Below are 27,940 nucleotides of genomic sequence, written 5' to 3'. Positions count from 1 at the left end.
TATTGCGATGAGAAGGGAATAGAACACAATTTCTCCACAACATACACCCCTCAACAAAATGGAATTGGTGAAAGGAAAAATTGCTCTCTACAAGAAATGGCTAGAACCATGATGATTGAAAGCAGTACGCCTACATATTTTTGGGTTGAAGCAGTTGTCACTGTTTGTTACACATTAAATAGGGTACTACTAAGACCATTGATGGAAAAGACTCCCTACGAAGTTTTCAAAGGCAGAAAACCCAATATATCATATTTCCATGTATTTGATTGCAAATGTTTCATTCTTAAAAATAAGAATGAAAACATTGGGAAATTTGATACTCGTGCAAGTAAAGGTATTTTTCTAGGATATTCAACTATTAGTAAAGCTTATCGTGTGTTCAATAAAGACTCACAGGTAGTTAAAGTATCCATAAATATGAAGTTCAAGGATCATCAAAAGAGGATACAAGCAAATAATTGTGATGAAGTCATGCTCTTGCCTTCTCCCATCAATAAGCAACAGCAGCAGCATCAAAATGCTAGTGTTTTCAAACAAAAAGCATTGCCCAAAGATTAGAGATATTTAATCAAGCATCCCAAAGAGCAAATCATTGAAAGCAGAAATGACGGAATCAAAACCAAATCTTCACTCAAAAATCTGATGAATTCCTTGGCTCTCATATCTCAACAAGAACTCAAAAAGATCGAAGACACTATGTCTGATAAAAGCTGGATAAAGGTCATGCAAGAAGAATTGCATCAATTCAAACTTAATGAAGTTTGGGAATTAGTGCAAGGACCCTCAAATCATCCTATCGTCGGAACAAATGGGTATTCTAAAACAAACTTGATGACAAAGATAAAGTCACTCACAACAAAGCAAGATTAGTTGCGAAAGGTTACTCACAGGAGGAAGGTATTGACTTTGATGAAACTTATGCTCCTGTTGCTAAACTGGAAGCTATATGACTATTAACTGCCTATCCATGTTTCTACGATATCCATTTATATCAAATAGATGTCAAGAGTTCTTTTCTTAATGGTTACATTAGAGAAAAAGTCTTTGTTGAGCAACCTCCATGATTTGAAAATCCAAGCAAACTAAAGGATGTCTACCGCTTGAAAAAGGCCCTGAATGGACTTAAGCAAACACCAAGCACCTGGTATGAAAGATTAAGTATATTTCTGAAAAAACATAATTTTGAGAAAAGTAATGTGAATACTACACTATTCATAAAAAAGGAAGATAAAGATCTTCTTATCATACAAATATATGTCAATGATATCATTTTCGGATATACTAACAAAGAACTATGTACATCATGATACCACCCGCCTGGGTGGCGCTGCTGGAGCGCGCACTCTTCCTCTCGCAAAAGGTTGAGTGTTCGAATCCCGGATGCCGCAGGGTGACTTAACCGGTGCATGTGTGTGGTGGCTAGCACGTGTCGCCCCCAGGGTTTACCTCCCGGCTGTCGGCCGTGCGGAGGTTCCCTGGGTCACCAAAAAAAAAAAAACTATGTACATCATGAAAAGCGAGTTAGAGATGAGCCTGATTTGATCACTCAATTACTTTCTCGGTCTCCAAATAAAACAAACAAAAGATGGCAATTTCATCCATCAAGAGAAGTACGTCGTAGAAATTGTAAAGAGATTTGGTCCAGAATGAAGCAAAAAGGTGGAAACACCAGTGTCTGCTACTATCAAGCTGGACAAGGATGAGAAAGGTAAATCTGTTTACTCCAAGCTATATAGAAGTATGATTGGTTCATTATTATATCTAACAACATCTAGACCAGATATATTGTTTGGGACTTGTCTATGAACACGTTTCAGTCTGACCTAAAACAATCTCATTTATCGGCTATTAAACATATCATTCGATACATTGGCTCATATCCAAAGCTAGGTCTCTGATATCCCAAGAATTCAAACTTCACACTACTTGGATACTCATATGCTAACTATGTAGGATGTAAGGTTGATCGAAAAAGTACATCTGATATGTGTCAATTATTAGGAAATATGCTAATCTCTTGTTTCTCAAATATGCAACATACAGTTGTTCTCTCAACAACGGAAGTTGAATTTATTGCATTAGGAAGCTGCTGTGCTCAACTAATGTGGATGAAACAGCAACTTCACAATTTTGGAGAAACAAATGCAATCATCCATGTATTGTGTGACAACACAAGTGCGATCAATCTGTCAAAGAATCCCATATTACACTCTCGTGCCAAGCATATTGAAGTGAGACATCACTTTATTAGAGATTTAGTAAATAATGGTGACATCTCCATTCAGTTCATTGATTCGAAACATCAGCTAGCTGACATCTCCACTAAGTCACTGGACAAACAAGTTTTCGAATTCATCAGAGGAGAGCTAGGAATATGTAATCTACTTCAATAAATCAGGTAAGGTTCGTCAACTCATCGAAAACATCCACTCAGTATGAACAACGGACTCCGGGTACGCAATTGCCAAATTCAAAAATTTATTACCGTTACAGTAACTGTCCCTAGGAATTTTCTAACCATTCTGACATGCTGATTTACTGCCGTTATACCCGATCTCCTCTCATCTGTTATTATCTCGATTTTTCTTGAAACCTATTGAAATAAATAAGAAAGTTACCGTTATTGAGTAACGGCTAATCTTCTAAACGTGGCCAAACTGCTCCTATTTATAAGGAGATAGTGCACACGTTGTCCTCCATCTCATAAACTGCCTGGATAAACCGCTCTTCACCTTCTATAACTTACCAAGCCATTCTCAACTTCTTCATTTACATAAGCCATCTCTCAAATGGCTTTCAAGTCTCGCAAAGCCATCGGCACACGCAAATCCACTCACACAAGTACAATGCTAGCCAAAGTCTCCAAGGAAGGATCATCACACATTGATCTTACTGATCAACCAGAAGGATCGACTGAAGTAACTCAAAGTTAGAGTCCTCCTGATTCTCCACATATCAAAGAACATGGTGAATTAGCCATTGCAGGCACAGCTCTTCCATCCTCCAGAGAAAGAATTATTCCAAGCGTCAAAACTCCAGCATCTCAAATGCGCTCTGAAAGGAAAAGGCTATTCCATATGATATTCCACTATTACAACTGGAAGCCCCCTCACAGCCAACCATTTTTTCTAGCACCTCTCTTGAATAGATAATACAAGCATTCGTCAAAAAAAAGGGTATGTGCTTGTCCCTGCCACAAGCAAGGCTCCTAAAACTCAACCCCTGGCACTACCTGCTAGCTAATCCTCTCAACCACTGCCAATATTATCATCCACAAAATCTTCCACTGAGAAAGAGGAAGAGACTGAACCCTCAAAGAAGCTAGAAGCAGAAAAAGAGCCATCACCACCTGTTCAAACTCCTACTTCTACTGCACAAAGCAACCCAAGGACTAAGACAGAAGAAACCGCTGGAGATAAAAAGCGAGAAGACGACGATGACCGAGTCTTCCAAAATTTTGAACCTCCTGAAGGCTTTATTCTCATCCCCTCATTTGATTCTGAACTCTTCTTCAGTCAAGAACACAAGGACACCTTTGAGTCCTTTGATAATCGAGGTCCTATTCCACATTGTTTTATAAATTTCGACTATCTTAATGCTCATGGCATCTTTCTCCCTGAGTTGTTTGAAGATCTCGGGCTAAAATCTGTATGCACAATGCAAGATGAAATGCACCCCACTCTCATGGTCCTATTCTATTTAAATATGGATTTTTCAAACAGGGACACCTTCATCTTCTCTTTTGCCAAGAAAAACTACACTATCACTTTGGATGAATTAGCCGAGATCATCAATACCGAGTTCAATGTTTTCAAAAAGATTCATGTTGAGCCAGATACTGCATAGAGCTTCCTTTTGGAAACTTCTAATTTTACTCGAGGCTCTAGAGAAATTGTTCCCTTGTACCTACTGCCCCTCAAAGCAAACTTCATTCAGAAAATCTTGACCCTCTGTCTGCGCCCAAAATCATCCTCAACCAACGATGTATCTCGTTATGAAGCATGGGTCATCTGGGCCATTCTCACCAAATATGAAGATTTTTCCCTAGCACACATGATTTTCATCCACATGTACCGAACTGCCAAACGCAAGATAGGCAAGCTACCCTACGGTGCCCTCATCACTTGCATTTTCAGGCACAAGCACATCGACTTCTATGATGTTGCCCCTCGTAGCATGTCTCATGTGGAGATTGAGAAAAAGACTCTGGACAAAATGATGCTGAGAATAACATCTAAAGGATGGGTCAATCAAATAAATGAAGTTGTTCTCGTAGGTCAAGGAGATGATGAAAAAGTGAAGAAGGTTCTTCAAGAAAAGCTGACAGCACAGACTGCATCATCCAGCAAAGGGAAAGGCAAGGCAACCACACAGCAAATGTCTGCTCGTCCACCAAGACCAGAGAGGTCCTCCTCTCCTGCCGAATCATCGGTTACTCTTGCTGCTGCAATCTCAAAGCTTCAAGCTGATGTTCAAGACATCAAGAGCTCCATCACTTCTCTTACCAAATACTTGGTGAAAATCGAACTAACATTGCTTAGCTTAAATTGCTATAACCCTGCCCAACCTGACCCCTAAGGAACCAGCTGTTCAATCTTCCACTACCAAGCAAAGAAAATGACCACGCACAGAATCTCTATTATCTGCTCATACTTTTCTGTAGCTTTTGTTTGATGTTAGACCTACTGTTACTATATGCTCTTGTATTATTTCCTTATCAATGCAAATCCTCTCTTTTCTATATGCTTTCTTTTAGCTAATAACAAAAAGAGGGAGAGAACCTGGATGTAAAAGATGGCGAAAGGGAGAGAACCTGATATGTGAAAGATGGCAAAATACTGTATTACATCGAAATAGGGGGTGCTACATCGAAACAGAAAGAACAATGAATTGTGTAGATAGAATCTAATCTCTTGCAACCTGCTTCTAATGATATTCGCTCACTTCATAGAATCTACAAAATCTGCTCTTTAAACTAGTATACTTTTAAAAGATCATCTAGATATCGTCTCTAATATTTCTTGCAACCTTTTAAGAGACATTCTGCAAAGTATATTCTCTATGAAAAATCTTCACTCTGCAGATTTTCGTTAACAGCACATTAAACTCATTATATTTGTTTCACATCCTCAAGATAGTTTTGTTATCATAAAAAATGGGGATATTATTGGAGAAACATCTCCAAATGAATTTTGATGATACTCAAACTATCGTTGGTATAATATCTATATTGTCTAAGTGCAGATATATTCAAAGGACTGAGTGATACTTATAATGTTATTCATTGAAGAGAAGATCAAAAGACTATCCTTGAAGGATCGTATAAACAACACCATCGATCTCAAAGATCGGCTAAATAACGATGTCTTATTCAAGCTGAAGAGATCTAGTAATTGGTAATGTTTAGGTAACAGTTCATTTAATATAATCGTTATGTCACTAAGGTAGCCGTTGGAACTGGACAGGCACAGCAGAAGATCCGGCAGAAAGGAGAACTGACGGTCTAACAGGTAATCAAAATCACAGGTACAGTAAAGCAATAGAAGCTATTTCAGGAGAGTCTGCAGAAGTTCAGGAATAAGCTGTATAGGCAATCAGTTCCGAGGACAGCACCTCCAACGACTCTAACGGCTACTTTGCCCCTCTAGGACATCAGCAACGACTAGTTTGAAGATACCTATAAAAGAGAAGGTCTTTGAAACCAACAAGTTAGAGAGAAAGTGTGTGTGCTTATAATATTTCTGAAATTTCTTACTTGCTGTGTACCAAGCAAAAAGCTCCTGCTTGTCGATAGCACTTGCTGCATTGTAATTGTGTTGAAGTTTCAAGTGTACTAAGTGATAGCAGCATCCACCTCCTAGTAGTGTGATCTACAAACTGATAGGAGTGATGCTTGCTGAGTTTAACTTGATCAGCAAATTATTAGTGCAATCCAGCCCAACTTGTGGCTGTTAGTGATAAGAGTAGACGTAGGCTTGGAATCAAAGCCGAACTACTATATATCCTTGTGTGCAGCTGCTTATACTTCTGTTTATCATCTCTAGCATACAAGTGATACATTATCTCTCATACATCTGGTATTTTCCAATATCTATTTGTTACACGCTGTTTTTCGCAAAAATTTTAAATTCTTCCAAAGCAATCTATTCACCCCCTCTTTAGGTTGCATAGTTAGTCCCAACAGAAGTCACGCGATAGAAAGTCCAAGGGACGCGTGAAGTGTTTTGAGTGTCACGAGGAGGGGCACATAAGGAGAGATTGTCCAAAGCAGAGAAATAGAGGTGATAAGTAGAATGCTACAAGCAATGTGGCAAACGTTGCTGAGGAGAGCACTAGTGATACAAAGGCTGTCTTGTGTATGACTATTGGTTCGTTAGGAGACGAATGGGTGCTAGATTCGGTGTGTTCTTATCATATAAGGCATCATAGGAACTGATTTACTATTTACCAGACTACAGATGGTGGTAAAGTTTTAATGGGGAATAATGCAACCTGCAATGTTGTAGGGATAAGGACAATTCGTATTCGGATGCACGATTGGGAGATGCGCACATTGATAGACGTGACACATGTACCAGAGCTCAAGAATAACCTTATTTCTTTGGGGACACTCGATGATATTGGATGTAAGTACACCGCTGAAGGTGGAGTGCTGATAATCTCTCGAGGTGCCATGACAGTGATGAAGGGAAAGAAAGTGAGTTCTCTCGATCGTCTACTGGGAGATATTGTGATCGGAGCTACTGCAATTTCATCAAGTGAGTTAGATTCTGACTTGACTCAGTTATAGCATATGCGTTTAGGGCACGTGAGTGAGGTATGTATGACGATGCTAAGTGATAAGGGGTTGTTAAAGGGTCAGAAGACAGGGAAGCTGGACTTATATGAACATTGTATCTTTGGGAAGCAACACCAGATTAAGTTTACTACAGCTATTTATTCGACCAAGCGACCGGTTAAGTACATTCATTCAGACATCTAGGGCCCGTCTTCGGTTTCTTCTAAATGAGGTGCACGGTATATGATGACATTTATCGACGACTACTCAAGAAAGGTATGGGTATACTTTCTTAAGGACAATATGATGTGTTTGATCGGTTTAAGAAGTTTAAGGCATCGATTGAGAAGCAGTCAGCTAAACAAATCAAGTGCCTGAGAATAGATAACGGCATGGAGTTCTATGGTAAATATTTTATCGAGTTATGTAAGAAAGAAGGGATTTTGAGACACAGCACAGTACCCGGGACATCACAGCAGAATGGTGTTGCAAAACATAAGAACAAAACTTTACTGGAGCGAGCTTGGAGCATGCTTTCACATGCAAGAATAGGCAAGGAATTTTGGGCCGAAGCAGTGAACATGGCCTGTTACCTGGTTAATCGATCTTCATCATCTGCAATTGAATGGAAGACTCCTGAAGAAGTATGGTCAAGGAAAATTATTGATTATTCCGGATTAAGAGTATTCAGATGTCTTGCGTATGCTCATGCGAGTGATGATAAGCTTGAGTCGAGGGCAAAGAAGTACATATTTATGGGTTATGCACATGGGGTGAAAGGCTACCGGCTGTGATGCATTGATTCTAGATCACCCAATTTTCTAATTAGCATAGTCATAATCTCCAATGAGACTGCAATGCTTCAGAGGAGGAGTCTTGAGACACAACCAGCAGAGCAGATAGATCGTGGTGTCAGTAATGAGATGGAGATTCAGGTGAAGACTCCGGAGATCTCAAAGGTAACAGAAGTTGAGATTGTAGATGAGGCCGCAGTTCCTGAAGCCAGTGATACTAAACAATCAGCAGAGCCGTAGCATACTATAGTCGTGGGTAGACAGAGAAGGCAAATTAAACCACCAGTACGTAATGGTTATACAGATATTACTTATATATTAACTGTAGGTGACAAAGTGGAGACAAATGAGCTTTCGTCTTACTTTGATGCAATGGCTAGTTTTGAGTCGCCACAGTGGCTAGGGGATATGAGTGAAGAGATAGAATCACTCCATCGAAATCAGACATGAGAGCTTGTCAAAGTACCCAAGAGCCAAAAGATTGTTGGTAGCAAGTGCGTCTTTAAAGGAAGGAGGGCATTCCCGGTGTCGAGAAGCAAGGTATAAGGCAAGACTTGTGACGAAGGGTATACACAGCGGGATGGCATTAACTACAACGAGATATTCTCTCATGTGGTAAGGCATACTTTTGTTTGTGTTTCACTTACCTTAGTTGCTGTACAGGATCTCGAGCTGGAGAAGCTAGATGTGAAAAGAGCTTTTCTTCACGGTGAGTTAGAGAAGCGAATTTACATGAGGCGGCCAGAGGGATTTACTATTCCGGTTAAGGAAGATCATGTTTGCTTATTGAAGAAATCTTTGTATGAGCTAAAACAGTCTTCTAGGCAGTGGTATAAGCGTTTCGATTCTTTCATGGCTAGTCATGACTATTCTAAAAGTCAGATGGATAGTTGTATTTACTTTAGGAGATTGGAAGATGGGTCTTTGATATATCTGTTACTATATGTTGATGATATGATGATAACAACTAAGAATATGTCTAATATTGATGTGCTGAAGAGGCAATTGAGTGTTAAATTTGAAATGAGAGATTTAGGTGCCACAAAGAAAATATTAGGTATAGAGATTGTGCGTGACAGAACTAAAGAAACTTTACGTCTTTCTCAAAAGAAATATATTGAGAAGATTATTACACGATTTAATATGCAGTCAACGAAATCTGTGAGTACACCTTTAGCGAAGCACTTTAAACTTTCAGATAAGTTATCACTGCAGACTGAGGATAAGGAGGAGCATATGTCCTGTGTTCCTTATTCTAGTGCAGTGGGTAGTATTATATGTGCTATGGTATGCACTAGGCCTGATATTTCACAAGCAATGAACGTAATTAGTCGCTATATGAAGCATCCTGATAAAGCTCATTGGGAAGCTGTGAAGTGGATCTTTAGATACTTGAAGGGAACAACAGACATTGGAATTGTGTGCCGAAGGAATGGCAATGGCAGTGAGACCACTGGTTATGTGGATTCGGATCACGACGGTGACTTGAATGAATGTAGGTCTTTAGCAGAGTATGTATTTACGCTAGCAGGTGGTGCAGTTAGTCGGAAGGCATCTATACAGGATCACGTTGCCTTGTCTTCGATTGAGGCATAGTACATGACACTGACCTTTATAGCGAAAGAGCCGATATGGCTAAAAGGTTTGCTCTCGAACTTTGGGTTAGATCATAAAAGTGTTGATATACACTGTGACAACCAAGGTGCGATATATCTAGCATATAATCCAGTTTATCACGAGCGAAGGAAGCATATCAATATCAAGTACCCCTTCATCTGAGGGGTATGGTTGTTGTTAAAAAGATTGCGACATCGAAGAATCCAACAAACATAATGACTAAGTCTGTTCCTTTAGCGAAACTCAAGCTTTGCTTGAGCACAATTAGCGTCTCTGGAGAATGAGCGCCTGTCGAGGCATTAGAAGAGCAGCGTGAATGACAAACATCGAGCCAAAGTAGAGAATTATTGAATTTATGTCTTGAATTTGAGCACTCGTAACAAATTCACTTTCCTATTTAGCATATTTCGGATGCCGGGCTCACGATTATTGGCTTAGCACAAATAGAGAATAAAGAAGGTCAATAAAAGACAAAATAGGGGCACATTTTATTTTATTATATCTATTTCGATGGGCCCAGGTCAATTTGTTGACTCCTTAGCAGTGAAGTGAAGGACTTCCCTTCTTAGACTTACAAAAGAAATGTGTAGGGCCACAAAAGTCAGATAAAAGGGAAAGCAAAAACAAGGGTTTTTGCCGCATATAAAAAGAAGGAAAAATATCATCAAAAATCTCAAATTATGTCATTTATGATAAATTTATCTCGAATTTTTTTTTGTGACACGAAAAATATGAAATTATGCCACTTGTGACACATTTACCCCACAATACATTTGTCCATGGGCATTTTCGTCTTTTTTTTTTCTTTTTTTTTTCTTTTTTTTTTCTTCTCTCTTCCCCTCCGCCGCCCAATGCCGGCGAGGGCGGCCCTTGCCTGCTTCCCTCCACCGACCACGGCGAAGGGGAAGAGAGAAGGAAAAAAAACAGAAAAAAGAAAAAGACAAAAATGCCCATAGACAAATGTATTGTGGGGTAAATGTGTCACAAGTGGCATAGTTTGGGGTTTTTCGTGTTGCAAAAAAAAGTTCAGGATAAATTTGTTACAAGTGACATAATTTTGGGTTTTTGGTGGTGTTTTCCCTATAAAGAAAAGAAATTGAGGGTTTCTTTCCTTCAACGAAGACCAAAGCCGCACAAAGCAAGACGTACAAAGACGCTCGTATTCAAGCCGCACGAAGGACACAGAACGTACAAAGACGTTCTTGAACGTGTGCGTGTTTTGCTTTGGGCTTGAACACACGGTGATTTGTGCTGTGAGTTTATTTCGTCCAATTGAGTTGTTTATTTGTAAACATTTCAAGTTTAGGCTTAAATCTAAGTATGGGAAGCATTTGAGCATGTGAGCGAATTGTAATTCTGATTCTCCGATCATAGTGAATTATTTGTTGCTAGCTCTCCTCATGGATGTAGGTACTGATATTCGGTGCCAACCTCATTATTTCTCTGGTATTTTCGCATTGATTTAATTTGCAAGATTCTGTCGTTTCCGCGTTATATTTCAATAGGGGAGACGAGCGAGGCAGACACATAAGAAAAAAGAGGAGAGAGCAAGAAGGTTTCTAGTAGAAGTGAGCACGACGAACCGACTGCACTAGGAACCTCCCGCACTGGATGGGACCGGCCGAGTTTGGGTGATTCCAAGAGGTGCTGGTCCGGTCCTACGTTCCTATTATTAGAATCGGTATGGTTGGTTCGGTTACCAGTTCTGGGTTGGGAACTGGATTGGCCAAACCGAACCGATTATATATCTATATATTTAAAAAAAATTAAATTTGTGAAGAAACAGTGAATATTGGGTTGATACTGGACGCCCGCATGGGTCGTATGTTTCTTATTTAGCTCTCAACTTGAAGTGAGGCCAGTAGTGTTTGGTCTTTTTTTCTCTTAGTTCCGTGCGACAAGGAAGAGCGAAGGGAGAGCGAGAACGTAGACATGACTTCCAATGGAACTCAGTTCATCTATGTCGGGCACCATTTTTTATTTTTTTTTGTGGGGAACGTTTGAGTGTTGCACTTTTTTACTCCAGTTGGCTCGTTGGTCCATTGGAAGTCAGACATTTCACCAAATATTTCTTTTTCCTCTATGTAATGACAATAAGTGACTTGTTCCATTGGAACCGGACATTATCAGACCGGAACCGATCCACCTTAGTTCCTGGAGCAACAGATAGAAAAACAGGATAGACCGAGAGAGAGAGGGGATCGTTCCTGAGTGAGGGAGCGTGCAGCAAGAGCGACAGGAAAGACGAGAGAGAAAGAGACCGGTGAGGGGAGAGAACAGCGAGAGAATACATGCACGGAGGGATCCGCAAAAGGAGCGAGAGAGTGAGTGGAGAAATTCTCTAAAGAAGAGGAGTGTGACGCCTTCCGGAGACCCTCATGCCGCGACCGGTCACGCCTTCGTGTGACTTTGGTCCTGCCGGACTAAGAGACCGGGAAGCCGCGAATCAAACCAACCCTCCTCCAGAGGCTCGTGTTTCTCGTAGACGTACCGTGGAGCTCGCTCTCCCCGACTGGCCGAGCGACCACCAGCCAGCCACTCCTCTCCAACCAGGTAAGCTTGCAGTCCTCTGTTCTGCCCCGCTTCGGCCGAACTCGGGGCCGAGACCTGTTGTTTTCCGGCCGTACATATGCCGGGTATGATCGGGTCGTTACCTGTTGATTTCGTGTCTTGCTTGCTTATTCTTTGTGGGTCTCGGTGCGAGTTCGAGTCCCAAAATAAGTTAATTCCCTGGTCTCGGTCGATGCCTACCACTTGTTCGATGAAAGGACCCTAAGGCAAGTCCGTGAGAATGTCCCCTGTTTTGCCGAAATCCTAAGGTGCATCAGTGCCTTGGTATACCTTTGTCTGATTCGTTAGTCATTGAGCATGTTTTTGTGCGAAGCTTTGGCTTGTTTGAGTGAATTGAGCTGTTTTTTTTTCCATGTTCTGATTATACCCATTATGAATGAATGGAGGTGTGTGTTCGTATGTGCCAGTTGTGCAAGTTGCTATGCTGATCTGGGAATCAACGAGTTGTAAAGATTCATGCTGAAGAGTGAAGAATGGTGTGGACACTTAAAATTTTGACCCTTGAGGACAATGTCTTAAGGTGGCACTTGAACATGACCCACCCATTTCTCGTTGGTGCCTTCGGGGCATTTTATCGAACTGATTATGCCCGACGATTTGAAGAGCAGATTTTAATCACTTCAAATCTAGATTCGTGGACTGACTCAAATGACAACGACAAGTGATGTTCGAAATCAAATAAACCACTTCATTCAGGTCCGGCACATGCTTGGACAGAGAAGGTTGAACTTCGGTTCGGACTACAAACAAAACAAGGCATTGGAGAGAATCAGACATCACCTTATTTATAAACGATGATGAAGCTGCGATCTATGACAGTGACTAGATCAAGAGAAAAAGCTTCGATTATCCCTTCCGGTCGGAATTAAAATGAAAGATTGAATTTCGAGTGCGATTCCTTTTGATGCGAGATCCTGAATCGCCGAGCATGCTAGAAGTAGAACAGCGAGTCCTGCATTCCTTGAGGGAGTCGCTCTCGGAGAGGAACTGAGGAAGGAACTTCCTTCCAGCACCAACGATCTCTTCTCTCTCTCTGATCTGACGATAGCAGGAGGAGGAGAGAAGAAGATGACGACGACCAACGAAAGGAACTAAGGAAGGAATTTTATTTGTTCACTCAAGCGGCCAAGCCTCACCACACCAGCACCTTCTATTTTAGGATTTTCTCGATTCCCCCAATTCGGTTCCCGGTTCTCGGTCTGGTTCCCAGTTCTCGTCTCCCAATTCCCTATTCCTAAAAAAATAGAATCGGGAACCGGACTGAGGGCATTGGAACCTTGAACCAAACCGTTCCCACCAATCCGATTCCCCGGTTTCACCCTAAAATCATGCTCATCCCTAAACCTTTGGGCACCAAAGCCTCGAGTTATGCCTGGTAGGCCTAAACAGAATAGGATAAGAGAGGAAGAGAATCTAGAAGTGGGTTCAAAGTGTCTAGACATTTGTGCTTCAATCGAGACCACAACTCGAGAAATTGTCCGTTGAAACAAAAGGAAAAGGTAAGGTCTTTTCATTCCGTATCTCTAGTCTCTGTTAGTGCCAATTTTTTTTTACTTCTGTTCTTAATGGACAGGATGAAAGATAGTTGGACAGAGAGAACCAACCCACTTGTCAAAGAGATGCGTCATAACAGTGCCACCACTCAAAAGGTACTCTTAACCTTACTTTTAAGTTAGAGACTATGTACTTGAATAATCATTAGTGCCTATTTAACTTGAGGATCGGTGTTCTTAATAGCCTGGACTAGAAGTTAGTCGAGCCATTTCTCTACTAAGAATTACCAACCATGATGTGGTCAATGCTAAGAAGGTGGAGAGCGCATCTCGCAAATTTATCACTCCAATGGGACTAAAGGTACAACTTTACCGTAGCAAACTTGTTATGTAAAAATTTGACATTTGATTGACTGATGCATTTCTTTTATCTGGCGGCAAAGGGCAAACATTATGAAAAAGAAGCAAGAAGAACGGAAAAAAGCCGTGTTGAGCATTTGAATGATATAGGAAGTGTTGGATCAACAAGATCTCCAAGGAAGAGGAAAATTGACCAGAAGTAGCTGTTTGAAGAGTTGGAAGTAAGATATGTTCCAGTACTTTTTGTTGATATGATACTCTTGTATTTAAGATCAAGAGATGGATTTTTTTTTTTTAAAGTTTTGGAAGTGTTTAAGATGTGCCAATGATGCTTTTAAGAGCACATACAATCTAGGCAAGAGTTTTTTTTTTTCTTTTTGTTGTATAATACATTCAATATATGAAAAGAAATGCAGTTGGCTTTATTTTTGTCTAATTTGTTGGTGTTAAAGAGTACATTCAATACTCTTGAATAGTTGGCTTGCGGGTGGCTATTTGTTTGTAAATGTTTTATTGCGTTTGATCGCTACTTCATTAAAATGGGTCATAATGAAGGTTTACCAAAAAGAGGTATAAATAAAGGCAATTTCTGTCTCCATCCCCATTCTCAAACGGTTTGATAGCCATATGGATGTCGTCCGCGTATTTCCCAATTCTCTCTTTCAACTTTTACAGGTATATTTATGATCATTATGATAAGGCTTTGTCAATAGTAACAAGTCAAGCTTGTTCAGAGGTGGACATGAATTTTCTTTCCTAACAATTTCAATAAATTTTCATTGTAAGAACATCAGTTTACATTGCAAACATGAGCACTGAATGAATTTAACATTGTCATTCCTAAAAAACAATTTTCTATTGCAACAAACCACGATCGCTAGGTCTATTCCTAATGTCTCCGCGCTGTATGTATGCTGTCAACATATTTGACTGTGTGAGCTCGATTGATGTCGGACTGGAAAGAGAATGTGATAGACCAGACCATAGAGGAGAAGTTGATGGAGGGAAGAATTGTGGATTGAAGTCAGAAATCATCAGCCTTTGCTCCTTGGCACTAGTATGTATGATCAAAGCTCCCTCTTTTCCTTCTCCTCCAGTGACTGCTCAGTGCCAGATCACTACATGGATGTCCAATCCACGCCACCTTTGCCACAGGGATTCAACTTCAGGTGTCAAATTGAGTCTTCATCTCCACTTCTTGCTCTCTTTCTTCCTTCGATTGCTATACGTCTTCTTACTTTTTTGGTTCTGAAATTTTGCCCTGGGGAGGATCTAGTATAATCGGTATGCAAAGAGTGAAAATGTCAAAATCGACTGAGAAGTTAGCCAATATATCTGCTTCTAAGATGCGAGTCCTTCAATTGCCGAATTATGAGCAATATCCCAGTTGTCAATTCCTGTGTCATCCATCTGGCGTTCAAGCTACACCAAACACGAGCCCTTCAGAGTTTTCAGTTTCGGTGCTCACACGTTTCTTCACTTCCTCCCCTCTTTCTGATTTCTGATTAAGCGGAATTTCACCTGCACGGGCGTTGTTGCACCCTCCAAGACCCCAAGATCCGAATCATCGCCGGCATCGACCTCAACCCAACCATCTTCGCACCAGTATCAATCCAAGCATTTTGAAAAGTCTTATGTTGAGGAGGAAGAAGAATCGTCGATGTGAAGAAGAGGGTTATTTGAAGCCGTAATTTTTTTTTATTAAAGTGCATGCTCACTCATAATTTTAGTAATCCAACTCAGCTCTACGTCATTAATTAATGCTCCACGTCATCACTTAACGGTTTGAAATCAATAGTTCATGGACCACACTATACAAATTAAAAGTTCAAGGACGTAATTGCACATTTGATCAAAGTTCATTGACCATTTGTGTCATTCCTTTAGTTAGTAATGTCTAGCCAAATTTGCCCGATCCTCGGGAAGATACCAAGGACGATCTCTGTCGAGCGGCCCGAAAACACGTGTGGGCTTTACCATGAGATGTCATCCATTCAAATAAACCAAGGTAAGGCCATGTAATAGTATATTATGCTCGGTCTAGCCAGTTCGGGTTAAACCGGGTAAAGGTCTACTCGCGCTAGAGGGAGCCGGGCGAACACCAATTCAAAATTCACCTGCTTCAGGATGAACCGGCTGAACATTCACTCAGTTTAGGGTGAACCGAAACTGTCCTTCTTTCAAGGCTTACCTAGTGTATTAATAAATAGGACCATATTTAAGTGATCGTGGCAGACCATGTCGCTATTATTAGCATGCCATGTCACCGTTGTCATTGCTACAATCATTACTCCTTCGTTTATCAACTATTCTCTTTTTCTACAGCTTTGAATTCGTGTTATGCATAGAATTCGAGATGTAAATTAAGGCCGACTTGTGTCGTTGCAAAATGTTGTAGCTTGGATGGTTGTTCGACTATACCAATTATGTAATTGACTTTTCAAACACAAGTTGGTCGTATTTCAATATCAATTGGGTATTTTCCCTTAAAGGCCTCATCCTCGTCCTCCACTAAATAAAAAAATCTACATAAGGTCAATTGAAATAACTGTACCTTGACCAAAACATACATATGAAGTCATAGCTAACACACTACTACTTCTCATTTTGGTTAGAAAAATTGTTTGCCTTAAAAATTTGTGTCTTAAACAAGATCGTCTAAAGCGAAAGACAATTGTCTTTTCTTTAATAAACACGAAACTAATTCACAATCTCCAATCTTCAAATCTCCAATTCCCGACAACGACTTTAAACTCTCTCTGCCCAACATAACCACTGCCCATCCATCCTCTCCGCCCCCTCCCGCTCTTCCATCCCTTTTCTCTCTCTAACGGTTTTCGAATAAAAATTTAGTACGGGCCGAATTTACTGCGTGATTTTATTTCATTTTATACGATTATGTATCACAAATAAACTTTATCTAACTTCTTTTCTTCTTAGATGTACATAAGATATAATAACGGTATACTCGGAGATTACTTTCTCCATCTTTATGGTGTTTCACTTGAAAAGTGAACTTAATGTACCAATATGAAAACAACATTCGTCAGGGAATAGGATCATCGTATTGTGCTGCCTCACACCTCCATCTTGTACTTCTTTATCAAACATATAAAGGCGGTGATAGACTTCCAATTTTGCTAAGTTGGTGATCATTCTAGTTTGCTTCTCTGTGTAGTTTGGTCTCACTAGACCGCACTTATCATTCCAACCGAGTGTAGGAATATAGAAAGAAAGAAATTTTAGACTACTAAATTATTCCTCAATAGATGTGCATAAGCTTCGATTTAAAAAATGCACTTCTTTTATGGGCACGAATAGATAAAAGGAAATTGAAAGTTCGAAATAGGTAATTGAAGTAAACCTACACTTAGAAAAAAGATCCACATAATTTATGCGAATATGAATCTTTTCCGAGCCTCAAATTACACTCGGCAGTCTTTCTTTTGCCGGAAACTTGCATCTGGCAATCAACTAATCTAATTCTCGATCACATATCTCGTTTCGAGATTAAGCAATGTGCAAGAATTCGACTAGCTAGTAAACCAAAAAAAAACAGTTATATCACAATGATATGAACTCAACATCTTGCATAAGCTCTGCTTATATTGGTGTTTATCATTTTTTTTCTTAAGGTTTGCCCCGTCTATTGGTTTGTCTTAATAGCTCGTTTCAGTATTTAATAGAGACTCTTAATACAAGCACGTATCGTGATCATTCCACTAGCAATTTTTTAAACTTTTCTTTCTTGTGAGAATCTTGTTAAACTAATTTATTTTATGGATGTTTATATAAGTTCTCTTTGCCAGACGACCACCGGAGATACTTCATGGACCAACAAACAGTATTTGTCATCTTTGTGCTTGAATAGCTAAAACATACTCCTCATACATGTTTGGGCTAGGAGTGTGCAAACGGAACCGCCCGAACCAGGAACCGCCCGGACCGGACCGGACCGACACTACTTGGGCGGTTCTAAGGGGTGCCGGTCCGGTTCCCGGTTCCTAAAAGTGGAACCGGTGTCCAGGCGGTCTGGTTCCCGGTTCCAAGGGGGAACCGGACCGACATATTTTTTCTTCAAAAAAATTAATAAAATGTAAACTAAATCCTAAGTGAACTTTATTGACATAAATTCTTTGATAAAAATTAGTAAAATGTGAACTAAACTCTAAATGAACTTCATTGATATAAATTCATTGATAAAAATTAGTAAAATGTGAACTAAACCCTAAGTATTTGACCAAAAAAAAAACTAAATCCTAAGTGACCGGTTCTATTGGACCAGACCGGACCGACGGTCCGGTCCGATCCGCGGTTCCCAAAATTGGGAACCGGACCGGGAACCGATCACCCCTAGTTTAGGCAGCATTATCTCTACTCCCTGTACGACTAAATCCACCTCATTTACGCTAAAAAGACAAAATAACCCCCAATCATTCAATTTCAAAGTGATGGCCCCATTTCTTCTTTTTTCTATTTCTTCCTATTCCTATATATATGATCTAGCTGCATATTTAAGTATTTTTTTAATTTTGCTCTAACCATAATTAAGCATTTAACATGTTTTATTTTAGTGTATTAAGGAATTTATTTAGTGTATTCTTATATATTCCCATAACGTTTTACATGCTCCGTGTAAAAGTATCTCGCCAATAGTAAAAAAAGAAGACAAATTCTTTAATATAGTAAAAAACTTAAAAGTCTCTTTTTCATCATTGCTCTTATAAAAACTTATCTATTCCTTTTCTCTCTTATCCCAAAAGCTCACTTTCTTGATGATATTTTTTATTGTTTAATTTCATTATTCTAATGTGTGTGTATATATATATATCAAGTCTCTTTACTAACTATATTAAAAAATTTATCTTTTTTCCTTAATGCTGGTGAGATATTTTTTCACAAGCATGTAAGACGTTATAAAAATATCTAGGAATATACTAAAAATATTATACATGACAAGACATCTTGATATCTTTTCATAGTATTAATTTTTGTAAATCCAAAATAATAAGATTACAATGGCATTTTAAAAAAATTTCTCATTTTGTGCAATATTTTTATTTAATTAAAATGTTATCTTTAAAGTTTCACGTTGGAGAATATAATTGTAATTTTATTTTGGAAAATATTTTTAAAAAATTGCTTTATTGGATTATCCCATTGTCTAATAAGACATGAATCGATAAACAAATTATTGTGCCAAAAAATTGTCTATGTTAAATTATTTCTAGATTCTACTCAACCATTTATCCATAAATTTGATCGATAACATAGAAATGAACTAGATTGTTTGGAGATTTCTCTTTTCGACAAAACTAATTATAATGGAACTAAAATCTAACAATATATACACGGGAAGTTTATCTTTTTGATAAGTAAATCCTACATAGAATCAGAAAAAATAAACAAAAAGGGTAAAGTAGTTAAATTTGGGACAACCACTTTAAATTGAAATTGAATGATGGACGGAAATTTTATAGTTTTGGTAGATGTGGATTTAGTCATATGTTGAATGGAAACAACGCAACTCATCTTGCCAAATCCATCTTACCTAATGAAGCCACCTTATTCCCCCTTAAATTGATTGGTCCACCATCCCTCTACATTCGTATTTCAACAGAAAAACAAAGGTTGCAAATATGAACTCGTCCATTAGACTTTTTGTGGTATTCATGCTCATTCATGCCCTCCTACAAGCTTGCGACGGATCTTTCTACTACGTTGAAAAATTCAAATTTATGCTACATTGGAAGAATCAATGTCAAAATTTACAACTGCTTACCCGGAGGAGTAACGCTTACCGTTCATTGCAAATCCAAGGATGACGATCTCGACGTTCAGCAGATCCCTCCTGGTGGCATGTGGAAATTTCATTTCAAGTCCAATTTGTTCTGTAATACCCTCTTCTTTTGCAGCATGCAATGGCCCGATCAATTTCACTATTTTGATATATATGATCAGAAAAGAGATCTTCATCGATGTGAAACGTGTAAGTGGTTGGTACAGCCTACCGGTCCATGTCTTAAGGACAAATCATGTGCAAACTGGAACTCCTAAAATTTCCTAGGGTAATTAAAATATCAGTTTGTACCAATCTAATATTTAGCTATCGATCATGTGCCTATACCAGTTTGTACCAATCTAATATTTAGCTATGAATAAGATACTGTAAGCTCCTTTTTTGGATGAAATTAAAATAGTTGTTGGATATCTCTTCACGGTGTTGATATGTGAAGATGCCTTTTGTGCCTTCAATTGTTAACACTAGTGAACACTTAACAAGCATTAACAGGAATCTGAGAATGCTGCAGATAACAACTTGGTGCTACCAGATGGTAAACAAGGGCAAGGGGGTCCACTCTAAGTCCTATGTCGAACATGAAATGGCATAGGAAAATTAAGGAGGAAATGCTGACATTGCAATTTTTCCTCACAAACCGGATAAAGTGATTTATTCAGGAAAAAAAAACCACCAATCTAAACATAATTCCTATCAAAAATTTATTCATAGACGTGGTGTCTATAAATCAAGTCTATATAAAAAGCTAATCTGCATGATAGAGTGTGTTACAACGTCATGTTCCATTCTCAAGCTGGAAATCTTTGGTTCATGGCGTCCTGCGAATCTTATTTATTGTGTAAATCCTTCTAATGGGGTCGCTTGAGTTCACAGCTGAGATGTGAATTTACTTTACAAGTCAACTCGTTTATTTAAGGATACATGTGTAGAGAAAATCACTAGAGTAATTTTACCCTACATCACTGGTGTTAAAAAGAATTTCACGTAAACAGCTCTATACTTCATTAATCGGTGAAATTAGGGATTTTCAATCCTCAAATTAAGGGCAAAAATTTCTTCGCACCGAAGGTGTATGCTTTATTTTTTCAAAGCAAAATGTGGCGTCAACGAAAAAAAGGGGAAAATTGTCCAAAAAGTCCTAAACCTATTGAATTTTTGCCAATTCAATCCTAAACCTTTCAACTTTACCAATTGAGTCCTAAACCTTTTCATTTCTTGCCAGTTGAGTCCTAAACCTTTTCATTTCTTGTCAATTGAGTCAATTCGGCCAATTTTGACCGGAAATCGCTGACGTGGACGTCAGACGGCCACGTGGCACTAACGTGGACATTTTAAAATAATATTTTAATAATTTATGATTTTTTATGCTTTTTCTTTTTTTTCCTTTTCTTTGTTTTTTTTCTGGGTTTGAAATTAGGGCTGGCGAGAGTGGCCGGCCAACACTTGCCGGCCATGGGCATGGGCCAGCGACCCTCGCCCGTGGCGGGCGAGGGCTGCAATGCCCTCGCCGGCCAAAGCGAGGGTTGCGACGCCCTCGCCTAGATCCAGCGAGGGTCGCGACGCCCTCACCCAATCTGGCCAGGCAAGGGGCTTGGTGGCCCTCGCCGTCCCCAGGCGAGGCACTCGAGGCCGCCGTGTGCCTCGCCTGGCCAGATCTGGCGAGGGCATCGCGACCCTCGTCGGATCAAAGCGAGGGCTCGCGCGCCCTCGCTTTGGCTGACGAGGGCATCGCAGCCCTCGCCTGTGGCCGGCCACCCTCACTAGCCCTCACCCGTGGCCAGCAAGGGTCAGTCGGCCACCCTCGCCAGCCCAAAGTTGAAACTCAGGAAAAAAAAAACATTAAAAAATCATAAATTATTAAAATATTATTTTAAAATATCCACGTAGCGCCACGTGGCCGTCCGGCTTCCACGTCAGCAATTTTCAGTCAAAATTGGCCCGATAGACTCAATTAGCAAGAAATGAAAAGGTTTAGGACTCAACTGGCAAGAAATGAAAATGTTTAGGACTCAATTGGCAAAGTTGAAAGGTTTAGGATTGAATTGGCAAAAATACAATAGGTTTAGGACTTTTTGGACAATTTTCCCCAAAAAAACGTAAACTAACTCTTTGTACAATCGGGATTATGTATATTTTTTTATATACGAATAAGTTTCATTAAATTGAAATTGAGTACTATGGCACTTAAAATGTGTAAATTCTAAGGGATATGGGAATGTGTAAATTCTAAGGGATATGGGACAATATACACTAAGGTCAGTTTACAATTATTACAGCTTGCTTGAACTACCGCCATTTTCGGTTGCTAAATGTTGCTAAGTATTTTAGAGAAGTGATGTGGAAAGCAAAAAAATTAGAGAACATAGGAGGAATTTTATAGAAAAAAATAACAAAAAGGAATTTACATTATCAAAGCTGTTTAAAGTAGGAGATGTAGTTAAACCTATTGAGAAAAGAAAGGACCGAAAATTATTCCACGCGTGTGATGGACCAGAGCCCAAGTAAGACTGGCCCAACAATTTTTTGTGTGGACTCGGGTTTAGTAGATTGAATCAATTACGATCGTGCATCTTATGGAATCTAACTTGGTCGACGTGTGAAACCCACAAAACGAATGGTTGGGAAGGATCCAAAGCACGGGGCTCGGATGTAGACAATACTAGCTGTTCCACAGAAGTTCTTAACACGATATCCCGATCAGATGGCTAAGCCCATCTCAATCATACACTTTATGAAATTCATGTGGACCCCACATATTGTACCCACAAAATGAACGGCTGCGATTGATCTGGTCAGGTGCACTTTGGGTACAGACGAAAAGAGCCCCAATTCCAAATCTCCAACGGTCTTGCCGATAAATTCTTAATCTAGCTCAAGCTAACGCTTTCCAAGCAAATCAACTTCCAAAAAGCACACACTGGACTAAAAGTAGATACTTATTGACACCTGATTTTGCCAAGTCGTCTTTTCTTATCAAATATAAAAAGGTCAAAATAGTAGAAACAACAAAAACAAGCAAATAGGTAAATTAACAAATAATAAAAATTAGAAAATATGTTATTAAAAATAGTAGTATTAAAAAATAATTTCCGGGCCTTCGCTACATTTCTCGGACCAGCCCAACCATTTCCCTCACACCTCTATTGGCTTGGCCCTTCTCCCGTTCGGTCCAACCCAGCCCGGTCTCTTTTATCTCTCAGCGCAGCTCCCTTTTATTTCAGCCCGACCTTTTTTCTGCTCCCTCCGCCCGGCCTCTCCCTCTTCGCGCTAGGGAGAGGAGCTTCTCGACGGGGGCTGAGATGGCGAGAGTTTCTCTCTCCAATCAATTCCCCACTCGACGATTTGGCGGAGGGGAGACGAGCGAGGCAGACACATAAGAAAAAAGAGGAGAGAGTATGAAGGTTTCTGTGGAGCAAGCAAGACGGATCGATCGAACCGGGAACCTTCCATATCGGACTGGACCAACCAACTTTGGGCGATTCCAGGGGTTGTTTGAAGCTCGACCAGCCATGGCGAGAGCGGTGACCTTGCCGTCGCAAGTTGGCCATGGCGAGGCTTGACCTCGACTTGCCAAATCTGGGCAAGGTCGATCTCGCCCAGATCCAACCTTGCCCAGATTTGGCAAGGTCGTCACCCTTGCCATGGCTGACGTCGCGCGCAACGGCAAAGAGCCTCACTAGTGGCCGGCAAGGAAAGAAAAAAAGAAGGAAAGAGAAAGGGATAAAAAATTTAAAATGCCACATCAGCATCGGTCGGACGATTGGCATCCACATCAACACTGGCCAGTCAAAATTGGCCGGATGGACTGAATTGGCACAAATGCAAAATATTTAGAGCTGAATTGGCCAAAAAAAGATTTATAACTAAATTGGTATAATTGAAATAGATTTAGGACTGTTTTGATAATTTTATCTTTCTTGTGTGATGGTTGCAGAGATTTTAAACTCGTTGAATACGGGCATGTTTCCGGTCGGAAGATAAGGAAGCTAGCTAGAAGAAGAATAATGGGTTTATAGAGATAGCCACCTTGCAAGAAATGACAAAATTTGTTCCACCGCTGGACAATTTAAGCATGAGGATTCATAAAGCTAGGAACGTGGGCATTTACGTAAGAGAAGAACCTCCTTGCCCAAACTATGGCATCCCCATAAAAAGCATTGTGAAGCTCCAAGTAAAAGTAAAGCAGAGTCGCTTTTTTAACTTTGAAGTAAGTATTTTTTACTTTAAGAAGCCTAAAAGTATTATTGTAATTTATTTATAAAATGAGATGATTCCCATCCACCACTGGCTTCTACAACAACGATTGATTTGTATTTTTTAGCAATTGATAATGACATATTGTAATTATCACAGGAAGTCGTTAAAGACACAAGTATCTGTTGCATATACATTAAGATTTGTTGATGAAGTTGGTATATAGTGTATTTAATACCTATAAGAATATTTCGAATTACTTAATATATTGATCTTGCAAAATCAATCTAAATATTTGTAAAATGATAAGACATATTTGGGCAACAATAAACAATCACGGTTTCTTTACTAATTATGCAACAGTCACTAATATAACAAATCACATCCTAATAATGTCAGGGCCTCAAATGATTCGCGAGGAGACCAATCCTCTGGTCTAATTAATCATAATTAGATGAGATTTATATCTCATTGATTCGATCACCAATCCTCAGGTCTAATTAATCATAATTAGGTGAATTTTATTGTGCATATATAGGTGATCATAATATATAAAAGTTCAAAAAATTTAGGATGAACAAATGAGATTTATATCTCATTGATTCGATCACCTACGCCTTTATGATGATTATTACATCATCGGGATTAACAGAAAATCTAGATGGCAGCAATATTTAGCAGTGCAGGTCATAATGGCGGAGAAGACACTTGGGTTTTGCAGTATTTATTAATTGGCTAGCAATGGCCAGAAAAATCATACCTATGATTAAATTTGTACACTTATTGAACACGACAATCCATCCTCTCTCTGTCTCTCGTTTTGCTTCAAAACTAGACCTGTCAAATGGGTGGGTAGAGTCGGATTTGGGTCGGGTCATAAATGGTCCGACCCAAATTGATCCATTAACCCATTTATGACCCATTTATGCGTAATGCAATTTTCTTGACCCATACCCGACCCGATCCATACCCAACCCATACCCGATCAGACCCATATTGCTAAAACACTTCCATATTTAATTAAATCTAGGAAAATTCATACCAAACTGAGATGAGAGTGCGAAGTGAGTGAGCGCAAGATTGAGATAAATGAGTTGAGTTTAAATCAGTTGTAAACTCATTTATGACCCATTTACGATCCATTTACGACCCATTTATGACCCATTTAATACTAATATTAGACTTTTATCCATTTATGATCCATTTACTAAATATAGCTAACCTATTTATGACCCATTTACTAATATATGAGTTAAAAAATGGGTTTATGACTCATTTTGACAGATTTACTCAAAACTCACCAATTCTTTCTTTAACATATAGGATCTTTCTTTTTGATAATTTTGATTTGGACAAGGTTAGTGAAAATTTAATATTCTTCATGCAAACTTGAAAGGAAGACATGTGTGCATTCAAATTGTCTTCTAGAAAGATGTACACGTGTCTTGATCTCAACCCGTATGCAGAAAGAAAAAATTATGCCGGTGCATGCATAAATGTCCAATGTAATTGTATCGTTTATGTATCAGTAGATGCACATTTCCTTTCAATGCTTATGTAAAAATCTGTGTACATTGCCTGTATTTTCAATAAAAATCAAATTACCATCTCTCCTTTTTCTCCACGGAAAAAGCACTAAAAAAGTTATAAACCTATTGCATTGATACCAAATTCAATCTTAAACCTTTTAATAGACCAATTTAGTCATTAACATTCTCACATTGATACCAATTTAGTCCATCTGGCCAATTTAGGTCAGAAATCGTTAACGTGGACGCCGACCGTCCTACTTGGCACGGCTAGCGCTAACGTGGTTAATTTTTTAATAATATTTTATTTTTTTTAAAAAAATTCTTTTTAAATTTTTTCTTCCTTGGGCCTTTGGCCGGTCGCCAGCCATGGACCGGCCACAAGCAACGTCCTCACTAGCCACAAGCGAGGGTCACCCTTGCTGGCGAGGGCAAGGGTTGGACCCTTGCAGCCTGGGCAAGGGCCACCCTCGCCAAATCCGGAAAGGGTCGCCCTCGCCAAATCCAGCAAGGGCATTGCTTGTGACCGGTCCATGGCCGGCGACCAACCATAGGCCCAAGGAAAGAGAAAGAAGAAAAAAAAAGGAAAAAATATTAAAAATTCAAATTAATTATTAAAAATTCCACGTCAGTGCCAATTGCCCGCTGGCCGTGCCACGTAGGATAGTCGGCGTCCACATCAACGATTTTCAGTTTAAATTGATCGAATGGACTAAATTGGTACAATTATGAAAAGGTTTAGGACTAAATTTGTCCAATTAAAATATTTAGGACTGAATTGGTACCAATGCAATAGGTTTAGGACTTTTTTTATACTTTTCCCTCTTCTCCACAAGTGTCCTATTTAAACCTACGCTCAACCCATCAAACCAAACCAACTAGATTGAGGCCAATTAGGAGGCCTGAGCTATAAGCATTTCTTCTTCTCCACTCTTTCCTGGTAAAAAGTTGGGAGGCATTTCTTGAAAGTTCTGCATGCAAGTTTGGTTGATGATGCACAACTCAAGAAAACTTGGCAACCCATTAGTCATTGGAAAAGGGTGTGATAAATCTGTCTTGACAGTCCAAGGGACGTTCTTGAAAAGCACGCGCTGAAAGATTGAATTAGCCTAAGCAACAATTTATTCCTCATAATCACATGAGACATACCCTTGTGAACCAAGCTTGACTTTTCTTGCATGACGCTTGTAGATTTTAAACTCCTTGAATTCCGGCATATTTCCAATCGCAAGACAAGTAAGCCAGCAATTATATCACCCCTCACGGAATGACTCAAGTCACCTCTCTCTAATAAGGCTCAACAATAGCATGTCCCTATTCATATGAGAAACCGAAATAGATACGAAAAGTACTTTACAACTCTAATAGTAAGGAATTTGAATGAGAAAATTGACTACCATAGTTATAATTTTTCCAAATCAAGGATTTTTCATCTCGAATGATGAGCACGGTTAAATATCATCGTAGGGAAATTGTGGAGTGAAAGGTACCCAGTTCTTTCTGCTAGTTTGGGAATGCTCTTTAACAATGGTTGAAGTATTTGTTGTAATTTGAGAATGCAGATTAATATGACAAAGTGAAGTTCTTTCTGCTAGTTTGGGAACGCTCTTTAACAATGGTTGAAGTATTTGTTGTAATTTGAGAATGCAGATCTTTCTGCTAGTTTGGGAATGCTCTTTAACAATGGTTGAAGTATTTGTTGTAATTTGAGAATGCAGATTAATATGACAAAGTGAAGTTCTTTCTGCTAGTTTGGGAACGCTCTTTAACAATGGTTGAAGTATTTGTTGTAATTTGAGAATGCAGATTAGTTGAAGTATTGGTTGTAATTTGAGAATGCAGATTAATATGACAAAGTGAAGTTCTTTCTGCTAGTTTGGGAACGCTCTTTAACAATGGTTGAAGTATTTGTTGTAATTTGAGAATGCAGATTAATATGACAAAGTAGACATACCGGGGAAAAGTGCCATAAAAGTCCTAAATCTTTTACATCAGTGCCAATTTAGTCCTAAACTTTTTTTTGTACCAATTCAGTCCTAAACCTTTTGCATTGGTGCCAATTTAGTCCTAAACCTTTTAAATTGGTGCCAATTCAGTCCTAAACCTTTTGTTTTTGTGCCAATTTAGTCCTTCCGGCCAATTTTGACCGGAATTTGCCGACGTGGACGCTTGCCGGCCGGCGACCGGTCACCGGCGCCGACGTGGCGCTGACGTGGACAAATTAAATAATATTTTTTTGAATTTTTATTTTTTTCCTTTTTTTCTTTTTTTTTCCACTTTTTTTTTTGGGTTTCTCCTTCCTCTGGCCGGTCGCCGGTCCGACGACCGGCCAGAGGCAAGAGGCCGGCGCTCGCCCGGTGAGGCCGAGCGTCACCTTGGTCGGGCGAGGCTCGACCTCGCCAGATCCGGCGAGGTCGGGCCTCCCCCGACCATGGCGAGGCTCGAGCCCTCGCCAGAGGCTGCGGCGAGGGCGAGCCTCGCGATGGTCGGGGGAGGCCCAACCATGGCGAGGCTCGCCCTCGCCGGCGGCTGGGCGAGGCCCGACCTCGCCAGATCCGGCGAGGTCGGGCCTCCCCCGACCATGGCGAGGCTCGGCCTCGCCGGGTGAGGCCGCCCTCCCCAGTGGCCGGCGAAGTCGAGCTCGCCGGTCGCCGGACCGGCGACCAGCCAGAGGAAGGAGAAACCCAAAAAAAAAAGTGAAAAAAAAAAGGAAAAAAATAAAAATTCAAAAAAATATTAAAATATTATTAAAGTTGTCCACGTCGGCGCCACGTCGGGGCCGGTGACTGGCCGCCGGCTGG

Source organism: Syzygium oleosum, unplaced genomic scaffold, assembly GCF_021117445.2.
Source record: "Syzygium oleosum isolate NSW1041296 unplaced genomic scaffold, Sole_v2.1 Sole_v2.01, whole genome shotgun sequence".
In the NCBI taxonomy this organism is placed as follows: domain Eukaryota; kingdom Viridiplantae; phylum Streptophyta; class Magnoliopsida; order Myrtales; family Myrtaceae; genus Syzygium; species Syzygium oleosum.
The sequence above is the reverse complement of the archived record's forward strand: the minus strand, read 5'-3'. Positions refer to the sequence as shown.